General features: G+C 34.5%; 1 long non-coding RNA gene across 1 annotated transcript in view; it reads left to right on the top strand.

The window, feature by feature from the left end:
* The window catches only part of LOC115294424, a 12,567-nt gene extending 6,614 nt beyond the window's left edge, over positions 1-5,953 (top strand). Inside the window, exons 3-4 of the long non-coding RNA XR_003909889.1 lie at positions 853-938; positions 5,751-5,953. This is a non-coding gene — a long non-coding RNA (uncharacterized LOC115294424). The remainder of the gene's footprint in view (positions 1-852; positions 939-5,750) is intronic.
* The last annotated feature ends 5,933 nt before the right edge of the window (positions 5,954-11,886 follow it).

Genomic DNA, 11,886 nt, shown 5'->3' with positions numbered 1-11,886 from the left:
GGTCCCAAGAGTTCAGTTTTGCTTTCATTTCCCTTGCCTTTGGGGATGTGTCAAGTAGGAAATTGCTGCGGTTGAGGTCAAGGAGGCTGTTTTCTACTTTCTCCTTGAGGGATTTGATGGGTTCCTATCTCACATTCAGGTCCTTCAGCCATTTTGAATTGATTTTTGTGTGTGGTGTAAGAAAGTGGTCTAGTTTCATTCTTCTGCATGTTGCTGTCCAGCTCTCCCAGCACCATCTGCCAAAGAGGCAGTCTTTTTTCCATCGGATACTCTTTTCTGCTTTGTCAAAATTAATTGGCCGTACATTTGTGGGCCTAGTTCTGCGTTCTCTATTCTATTCCATTGGTCTATGTGTCTGTTTTTGTGCCAATACCATACTGTCTTGATGATGACAGCTGTGTAGTAGAGGCTAAAGTCTGGGATTGTGATGCCTCCCATTTTGGTTTTCTTTTTCAATGTTACTTTGGCTATTCAGGATCTTTTGTGGTTCCATACAAATTTGAGGATAGTTTGTTCTAGCTTTGAGAAGAATATTGGTACAATTTTGATGGGGACTGCATCAAATGTGTAGATTGCTTTGGGTAGTAATGACATTTTCACAATGTTTATGCTTTAATTTCAGCATTTAATGTCTCATTTTTTGACTTCTGCTGTAATAATTATGGTTCATATGGTACTGGTACTATACAACTATTTCATAAATATCCTGGAAGTGATTACACTGACACTGTGGCTGCCACCTAACCTTTATTCTCCCTTTTCTTCACAACAACAACAACCACTACCAGCAAAAACTTTGTTTTTTCTTTGCAGTGATGTTAACAATAATCAATTTTGTGAACTTCCTTGCAGTTGGAATTGGCTATGTAACTCAGTTTGAATCCATAACATATATATGAAAGACACTGCTGGGGAGTTCTGAAAAAATGTTTTTAAAAGTAAGTAAATTTAGTTTAGACATATCTCTGCTGTCTTCTGCCCTTCCCCTTTTCCTCCTGTTTAGGTTATGGAAGCAGCATCCAGAGGGAGAATTGTTATAAGAAGGTAATTTCTGTTCTTATAGCTAAACACATTTTTGATTAACACAGATGTTATTACATTATTTCTGGGATCAATTATTTGTCTCTATAATTTGATGGATAAGAAAGATAGTGGGCTAAATATGGACTTGGGAGCCATTTACATTTATCTTTATGTATTTTCATGGCTTTTATTTCTTTTTTTAAGATTTTTATTTATTTTGAGAGAGAGTGCATGCACGCAAGCAGGGGAAGAGCTAAGAGAGAGAGAGAGAGAGGGAGAGAGAGAGTCCCAAGTAGGCTCTGCACTGAACCCAATATGTGGTTCAAAGTCATGAACTGTGAGATCTATCCCAAGCCAAGATCAAAAGTCAGGCACTTAACTGACTGAGCTACCCAAGTGCCCCTTCTGCTATGGTTTTTAAATCATTGAAGTTGATGAAAAGAGCAAGATGAGAATAAAGAAGAATCTAGAACATTGACATCTATGGTTCAGATCATGAAAGTGGATTGTACTGTTCATAACTCATAGCCATATTGCTTATAAACTCTTTGCTATTGTTATCCATAGAACTTAATCCTATTTATTTTCTTAAATATTATTTTGGATATTTAAGAGAGAAAGGGAAAAACATAAGTTGGAAACATCAGATACTGTCAACAATTTTGAGAGGTAGTGGAACAAGAAGCAAATAAAGAAATAAGTAAACAAAATGGATAAGAAAAATAATTTCTAAGACAAAAGAAACCACAGAATGTATGAGTGTTAATAAAAGTGGCCAAGTACAGAAGTAAACATTAATAATATAAACAGAAACAGGAGTGCATTGTTGGAAATATATCCTGAGGATGGAATCTACTACAAATATGTTGGGAATGTCTTCAGATAGGAATATGGATACTTATTCTGCAGTGATAAGATGAATCGAGAGTGTGTGAGTATACATGTCGGTACATGACGGTGGTATCCTAAGTGTCCTGATTAAGTTCCCTAGAAGCAGAAACTAAGATGGGGATCCTTGTACAAGTATTTGATCCAGTTAAGTACAATTGGGAGAGAAACCTATGAGGAAGAAATGCAACTGAGGATAATCATTGTTGGTTGCATCATTGGCTGGAGGGTCATTTGCCAGTGATGACAGGGGGCTGGTGTTAGCCTCCTAAGCACTTGTGGCAAAGATGACTCCTGTGGCCAAGGGCAACAGTCTGGAGTATTGTACAGTAATGAATAATTAGCAGCAATACTCACAGCAGCTTGATATTGGATACATCTGCTCAAGTAGGGGGTTGGGCAAGTATTACACTATGGGAATAACTTTCTGATTATTTCAGTTCTCTCTGAAGTAGAAGGCAAGGTTTTTAAATAAAAAAAAAACATAAAAGGAGGTGATAGATATTTGAGGAGAAGAAATAAGATATAAATTAGTCATCTAGGACACTGGGAATGTGATTGGACAAGATACAGTAAGAGCCTACATGAGCTCTTAAGTCATGAATTTAATGTAAGACAAATCAGTGTGTCTTGATAGTGCTTTTCTCCAGCTAGCCACACTTGAATGGCTGCAGCTGTGTATGCAGAGTTTGTGCTGAGTTAGGTTTAACCAAGTTTGTGAACTTTCTGAGTTAATATGAATAAGAAAACAGAGCGCAAGGCAATTGACAATATATATTCAAGGGAGTGATTATATTGATTTAATATAAAACTTAAACTGGATAGGCGAGGACAAGGGAACATCAAAGGCATAGAAATAAGTGAAAGAAGAGACGATCAGTACATTAGAGACGACTGTTAGGAGGAGCTCAGAGAGAGAGAGATGTGTTGTACCAGTCAAGGCTGTCTGGTAAAGTAGCAGAAAAAAACCATAAAGTGTGTGTGTGTGTGTGTGTGTGTGTGTGTGTGTGTGTGTGCGTGCGCTCACGCATGTGTAGTATTTATATAAATCTAAATATACAAACAATTGACCCTTTAACAACATGGGTTTGAACTGCATGAATCCACTTCTATATGGCTTTTTAAAGATAAACACAGTACTATAAATGCCTTTTCTCTTCTTTTGATTATCTTAATAACATATTCTTTTCTGTAGCTCACTTCATTGTAAGAAAACACTATATAATACATATAACATATAAAATAAGTGTTAATTGACTGTTTATGCAGCAGGTAAGGCTACTGGTCAACTGTAGGCTATTAGTTAATTTTCAAGGGAGTAAAAAGCTATTCTTGGATTTTTGATTGTTGGGGAGGGTCATTGTCTCTAAACCCCGTACCGTTCAAAGGTCAATTGTATATCTAGATCCACCTAGATCTACCTATATATATATCTGTGGATATCTGTAGATTGATTTGTCTATATCTATCTATATATTTAAGTATGATATAAACAAACAAATACACAACTGATAGAAGAGAGGGATTAATTTTAAAGAACTGATTCAGGTTATTAATTACTAGACTGACAAGTCTGAAATTCACAGGGCAGGCTTGCAGAATGAAAAGATTTTTTGGCAAGAGCTAATAACAGAAGCTCTGAGACAGAATTTCTTCTTCCTTAGGAAAACCTCAAGTTTTCCTTTAAGACCTTTCAACTGATTGGATGAGGTCCACCTACATTATCAAGGCTATCCTTTATTTAAAGTCAACTGATGCTAGATGTTAACCACATCTACAAAGTACTTTCATAGCAATACCTGGATTAGTGTTTGGAATAACAGAATACCATAGGCTAGCCAACCTGATACATAAAACTATCACATGCATGAATCATGCTAGGTTTGCAGTTATTATTGGTAACTTTATAGTATGATGAAATGTAGTGGTCAAGCTGGGATTGGGAACAAGATCATTGATCACCAAAGAAGATCAGTTTAAGAAACCAGGTTCTGAAAGGATAAGTGAATATTGAAATTTTCAAAAAACAATACAGAAGTAGTATTGGAGAGTCTGATACTGAGCCAGAGTCCCAAATCATCCACACATAGTAACTGAGAGGTATAGAATGCCCCAATTTGAGGAAGTTTATCAACATGTAATCATCTGATGTTCTAATCTGGGGGCCAAAAAAGTAACAACTCAGATCTGCAATAATTGGAAGATGTGATTTGCATTCAGTCACCAATTCTGATTTAATCCTTCCTGTTTAATTACTGAAATTCCTGTTTGACAGAAGTTAAGGACCCAATTCCCAAGCTGCAAGTCAGGGACAGGACTCTAGGCCCTTCTGAAAGTGGTCAAAGATAATAAATTAAGGTCTCAATCCTTATGTAATCTGAGGAGCTAAGTTCCAGCGAAGAGCAGTGATCTTAGCCCCACTCCAAAAGACACCAAGATTCTTACTAAAACTAGGAACAGGATTCAGAAATAGACTGGTGCTCATGCTCCTCCAAAATTTCCCTATTTAGTATTTGGCAATACAGTGACATACCAGAAATTCATGCCAGACATATGACTTTATATAAAGGGTAACATTCATTTTCACACCCTAACTGGGTACAGGTTGATTAATTGCCAAGCACTGAATATTTCTCAGGTTTGTTCACCTGTCTCCATCTTTGTAACTGCTGTTCTAATACAAACCACAACTATTTTTTGGATATACAGTAATCCTCTCATATGCCTTCAGACCTACTTTACACTAATTTATTTGAAAAGTACAAAGGATGCCGCTTAAAACCCATCATTATTATTTTTGCTTTTAGCATTAAATCTAAACAAAATTCTGCTGCACAAAATTGTGGAAGTAAAGATTATATTATCTGAGTAGTTTACAGAGAAAGATAATGACATTTAAATCAGAAAGGTATTGCTATGATACAGTTGGGACCATGTGTATTTGGAGATGACAGAAAATAAGACATTATAGAGATCTAGGAACAGTATGAATTATGTTTGAAATGTCCTCATAGTGTAAGCAGGGCATGAATAACATTTGCAATCATGGATGAATTTATGATATAAGAGGGTGGGTCATAGATATGGTACATATTGTAATGTGCTAATATTTCAAAAAACTGATAAAGTTGATTACTGGTAGAATTTTATTTTTATTCATACATTCTTGAATCTCCTACTTGTAATTATTTGCCATGTTAAAATTAAACATGATAATGGAAACTTATATAGTATGAGGGGATTTTACACTGTGTAGAAAGTTATCTTACATAATTTTTAATTTCCATTTCATATCAAAAATATATGAGTCTGTCAGAAATGCAACACAATTCTTTAAATGTATCACTCAGTAGACAAACGATCTCCTTACCTTTTCTTGAGATCTGTATTCATATTGAATTTACTTCCTACAAATTATCAAACACTGGTCAAAACTGTCCTTGGAAAATTCAATTATGATATTCTAGCTTTTACAAATTTAACTTAGCAGAGATAATCATTAGCAAAGAATTGTCCCAAAATATCTCTATATTATTTACAATGCACTTTATGGTCAAATCAGTCTTCTAGAAATTAAGTCTAGAAACACATTCTTTGCTCAGGGATGATTTTTTTTCCAACCAAACATGTCTCCTCAGGTGTAGAGTTCAATTAAGGAAGTTATCATCTCAAGATTTTTGTACAAGTATTTTCTAATGAGAAAAATGTAGCATTGGGTTCAAGGGTTCTAGAGGCTGTCTCTTCAGCTAATTTTCCCATGAGTTTAGTTATTCCACCAAGTCCTACTAACCTATTCAATACAATGGGATTGTAACTCCTCTACACCCTTTGATTTTCAGACCTGAGGGAAGTGATAGAAGAAACAAAGCAAGAAAGAAAGAAAAAAAAAAGAAGAAAGAAATCCAGAAAGATGCTAGAATAATATAAGGCCATCATGCATTACCTAACAGAAAGGATGTGGATGAAACAGTCTTTGCCATGAAATGTATACACATACTTCCTAATTTTAGATAAACTTTGAAATAAATAGTAGCGACAAGAATAGTAACTGAAAATGTAGTATCATTCTAGCCCTGTCAATAGTAAGCGGATGAATTTAAAATTCTAAGTATTACTCAATTTCTCTATTTTTCTTAATTCAGTAATCAAATGAAAATACAATCAAGGAATCTGGAGTCACATTTAGAATTTTAAATTCATCATTTTACTTTTTGCAAGGCTGGAGTGATATCGCTCTTTCTCACTACCCCCCCACACATACACATACTCATATTGATTCCTGACACATGCACAAGTAACTCTAAAAAATATTTACAAGACTAACTAACCTACTTACTCTTTGTAAAAGTGTCTTCATGTTTTCTGTTTCTAAGTCTTAGAAAATCCATTAAAAGCAGCCAAAATTAATCTGGAATCCCTATGCAGGAAATTTTTAAGAAAAATCAGAAAACTTTTATGACTGTAAATTTTCCTGAATTGGCTCAAAATATTTTGTTACTAATTACATCTATAATTTATGTAACAAAACATTTGCTTTTAAAAGTCAACGTCAGGTCCAAGACTTTTATCCCTGCCAACGGTATCACAATCTAATATTAATGTGCTTCACATTGAGATGTTTATCTAACCCCTGGAGTCAGCTCAATTAAGTCTTGGCGTGAGTTAATTTCTGTTTATTGTCATTTTCTCCCCTACAGTTATGATTGATTTAGGCCAGTTATATTTTGAATAAATAATTTGATTACTTTTATAATTCAATAAACACATAGGAAAAATAATTGAATGAAAATTTTCCATTGCAAATAATACTTCTCATAAGCATTTAATGTATTAGCCCGAGCAACAAGACTCTACATCTAGTCTATCAATCATCTGAGTTTTTCTTTTTTAAAGAAGTTATGCTTTAAATATCAATTATATTTCAATAAAAATAAATTAAAATTAAAAAATTAAAAAGTTATGCTTCCAGTGGTTTCACAAATGACTTTCTGTTTTACCGATGTAGCTTCTATGCTAGAAATGATGCATTTCACTAAAAATTGTATTAAGCTTACCCAGAACCCATTATGTTTCTTAATATTCCTAAAATTTTAAATTTTCTTTGGAACAATGTATCCTTTTTAATGTTCATATCTCTTTATTATAATATTATTACATGTTTAAGAAAAGATCATATCAGGTCTTAAACACTAACATTTTTTCTGTATCAGACAAAACGGATTTAAAACATAAAGACTTAGAAAATATATTTTCTACACTTACTTATTTTTTTAAAGTTTATTTATTTGGGGTCGGGGGGAAGAGACCAAGGAGAGAGAGAATCCCAAACAGGCTCTGCACTGTCAGCACAGAGCCTAGTGCCAGGCTCTAACTCAAAAACCCTGAGATCATGACCTAAGCTGAAATCAAGAGTCCAACGTTTCAGGGCTGCTGGCTGGCTCAGTCAGTTAAGTGGCCGTCTTTGGCTCAGGTCATGATCTCATGGTTCATGAGTTTGAGCCACACATTGGGCTCTGTGCTGACAGCCCAGAGCCTGAATCCTGCTTTGGATTCTGGGTCTCCCTCTCTCTCTGCCCCTCATCCACTCATGCTCTGTCTCTCTCTGTTTCTGTCTCTGTCTCTCAAACACAAATAAGCATTAAAAAATGAGGCAGACTTTAACCAACTGAGCCACCCAGGCACCCCTCTCTACCTTACTTATTATATAAGCAATATCCGCAAGGACTTTATGTTTTTGGTCCAAATTTCTTTATATACATATATCTCCCCCCAAATAGTAAAATCTACCAACTGAGATAATTATGTCAATTACCAGATATAAACACATTGGATCTTAAAGTACACTTCTTTATAAGTGTTTCCATTTTCAAAACCACAGCTGAATATAAATTCCTTTGGTTTTGAGGGCCCTTTTTTGTAAATTTTAAGGGTAATTACCTAGAACAATGTATCAGGTGATATGCCTATGGTTAATTCCCTATACTTTGTAACTAGTCTTACAGGTAGTATATATAGTAGAATACAGATGCCCACAGTATATTTTCAGCTACTTTTGTTTGCAAATGGTTGCTTTCTTATCAAGGCATCACCATAGGTTAACATTTTTGTTCAGTTTTAAGATACTAGTAGCCTGAAATGTTAGGCCTGTATTTGTCCATTTTTAATTCCTTTAAAAACCTGAATTAAACTATACAATGATGCTGTGTCAATCCATATTTGATATTTATCCAGGATCCCACCAAACTAAATGAGACAAAGTCATATACTACCAATACGATACTTTTAGAAGTAGTATAGGATATGTATTGCCCTCCACAGTTAACCTTAATCCTTACTACAATAGTGCACAATGGCCACTAAAGGGCTAAAGACACACATGTGTTATAGGCTTATTAACAGAATATATGCTAAGTGCCACACAAAACATGAATCATGAAATGCTATGCCTTGAAACTTTTTCCATTGGTATTTAAAAGATTTCAGTTCCATCAAATATAATTCTCATTTAAAGTTATGCAATAATCCATTTTTACATCCATGACACCTGTCAATAGTTTAATATTTAATCATTTAAAATCTACAATAGCTCTTGGGTTTTATAATAATCTGTCTCCTTTTTTACTGATGGAGTAGAATCTAAGTACATTAGCATGACCACAAAATAAACCAAAGATTGAATCCCTATGTCTTTAAAAATTTATTTTTATAAGTATGATTTTGAAAATGTTAAGCTAATGTCTTAAAGATTTCAAGAAAGGATTTGTGTTAGTAATTTTTCTATTTTTGTGATTTATACACATAGCAACATAGTGATTAAAAATGAAAAGAAACAAGCATTAAATAAGCATATATACACAAAACCTAGACTTAGTATTTGTCAGGAAATTCAGCCCAATGGAGCCTAGGAATAATCAACAGAATCAATTTTTCTCAAAAGACTGGAGTCAATATTCCATATTTTAAATCAGTGCCTAGTAATCAAAGGCTGTGAGAAGGTGAATTAGGAAACTGTCATGATGCAAATTGTGAGATTCACAAATGCAAACCAGGAGGCCTGAATCAGAAAGAAGGGAGTATGAGTAACAAAAATTAAAATGATATGAAAGTAATTTTTGGAAAAAAAATCAAGAAGCTATGTAAGAACTTTGAGAAGACATATTAAAATAAAATATAAGTGGAGGGAAGGGGAAATAGTAATTTCCATTGGAGGCAATTATCAACAAAGCAATTGCATAGAGAAATCAGAAAATGAAACAAAAAATGGTTTAAAAGGTAATTTGAATTTCCAAGTTTTTTTGACTTTCCTGTCTCAAATTCTTGAGGCTCTTTTTGTTTTCATTTTATTGTTTCTGATTTTAATTATTGTATAGCTAATATACAACGCTCTATTAGTTTTGGGTGTATAATGTACAGGGTCCAACAACTCTGTACCTTGTTCAGTGCTCGTCATGGTAAGTATGCTCTTTGGTCCCCATCACCTAGTTCACCCATCCTCCCAACCCCCCCCCTCTGGTAATCATCAATTTGTTCTCTATATTTAAGAATCTGGTTTTTGGTTTTTTTTTTTTCCTTTGTTCATTTTGTTCTGTTTCTTAAGTTCCACAAGTTAGTGAGATTGTATGGTATTTGTTTTTCTCTGACTGAAATTTCGCTTACCATTATACTCTCTAGCTCCATCCATGTTGTTGCAAATGACAAGATTTCACTTTTTTGGCTGAAGTTGAACAATATTCCAGTGTCGTGTGTGTGTGTGCATGCGCGCGCACTCATCTATACCACCTCTTCTCTTTTTTTAAGATGAAGATATGAGTCTTCTGGGTTTTGTTTTTTGTTTTTTTGTTTTGTTTTTTGGTTGGTTTGTTTTTTTGAGAGAAAGACAGAGCACGAGTAGGGGAGGGGCAAAGAGAAAGAGGGAGACACAGAATCTGAAACAGGCTCCAGGGTCCAAGCTGTCAGTACAGAGCCCGATGCAGGGCTCAAACTAACAAACTGCAAATTCATGACCTGAGCCAAATTCACACTTAACCAACTAAGGACGGCCATGCACCTCCCACATCTTATTTATCCATTCATCTATCAACAGACACTTGGGCTGCTTCCATAATTTGGCTATTGTAAATAATACTGCAATAAACATAGGGATGAATATCTTTTTGAATTAATGTTTTCATATGATTTGGGTAAATACCCAGTAATGGACTTGCTGGATCATAGGGTGATTCTATTTTGTTACCTTTCTGAGGAAACTTCACACTGTTTCCCACAGTGGCTGTACCAGTTCACATTCCCACCAGCAGTGAACAAGGGTTCTTTTTTCTCCACATGCTCACCAAAATTAGTCTCTTGTGTTTTTGATTTCAGGCATTCTGACTGGTGTGAAGTGATACTTCACTGTGGGTTTGATTTACATTTCCCTCATGTTGAGAGGCGTCGAGCATCTTTTCACATGTCTGTTGGTGATTTGGGTGTCTTCTTTGGAGAACTGTCTGTTCATGTCATCTGCCCATTTTGTAATTGGATTATTTGTTTTTGGGGCATTCAGTTGTATAAGTTTTTTATATGTTTTGGATACTAACCACTTATCATATGTTACTTGCAAATATTTTCCCCTAGTAGGTCACCTTTAAGTTTTGTTGATTGCAGCAGCTGTTTATTTTGAGACAGTCCTAATTGTTTATTGTTGCTTTTGTTTCCCTTGCATTAGAAGAGATTTCTAGAAAAAATGTTACAGTCCATGTCCAAGAGTTTACTGTCTCTGCTCTCTTCAAGGATTTTTATGGTTTTAGGTCTCACATTTAAGTCTTTCATCCATTTTGGGTTTATTTTTGTGTATGGTGAAAGAAAGTGGTCCAGTTTCATTTTTTCACATGTTTCTGTCCAGTTTTCCCAACACCATCTGTTGAAGAGGCTGTCTTTTTCCCATTGCATATTCTTGCCTCTTTTGTCAGATGAATAGATCATATAATTATGGGTTTGTTTCTGGGTTTTCTATCCTGTTCTTTTGATATATGTACCAATTTTAGTGCCATTACAACACTGCTTTTATTGCTATGGCTGTGTATTATAACTTGAAATCTGGAATCGTGATAATTCCATCTTTGTTTTCAAGCTTGTTTGAGCTATTTGAGGTCTTTTTTGGTTTCATACATATTTTAGGATTATTTGTCCTCGTTCTGTGAAAACATGCTGTCACTACTTTGCAAGGGGCTGCCTTAAATCTGTAGATCCCTTTGGATAGCATGGACATTTTAATAATATTTTTTCTCCTAATCCATTAGCATGGTATATCTTCTTGTTCATGCCATCTTAAATTTCTTTCATCAATGTTATATAGTCTACAGAGTACAGGTATTTACCTCCTTGGTTATGTTTATTTCTAGGTATTTTATTATTTTTATTACAATTATTAATGGGATTGCTTTTTTCATTTCTTTCTGTAGCTTCATCATTAGTGTATAGATATGTAATGGATTTCTGTATGCTGATTTTGTATCCAGCAACCTTACTGAATTCATTTATTAGTTCTAGTTGTTTTTTGGTGGAGTCTTTAGGGTTTTCTATCTAAACAATCATGTAATCTGCAAATAACAAAAATTTTACTTCTTACTTACCAATTTGTATGCCTTTTATTCCTTTTTCTTGTGTGTTTGCAAGGCCAAGGGTTATGAGTACTGTGTTGAATAAAAGTGGTGAGAATGGACATCCCTGTTTTGTTCCTGATCTTAAGGGGAGACTCTGTTTTCCCCATTGAGTATGATGTTCTCTGTGAGCTTTTCATATATGATCTTTATTATGTTGAAGTATGTTCCCTTTAAACCTAATTTGTTGAGGGTTTTATCATGAACGGATGTTGTACTTTGTCAAATGCTTTTTTTTTGCATCTACTGAAATGATCATATGGTGTTAATCATTCTCTTATCGATGTGATGTCTCCTGATGATTAATTTGCAAATATTGAACCACTTGATCATGGTC

Source organism: Suricata suricatta, chromosome 6, assembly GCF_006229205.1.
Source record: "Suricata suricatta isolate VVHF042 chromosome 6, meerkat_22Aug2017_6uvM2_HiC, whole genome shotgun sequence".
Classification (NCBI taxonomy): Eukaryota; Metazoa; Chordata; class Mammalia; order Carnivora; family Herpestidae; genus Suricata; species Suricata suricatta.
This window is presented reverse-complemented; position numbering and strand designations above follow the sequence as displayed.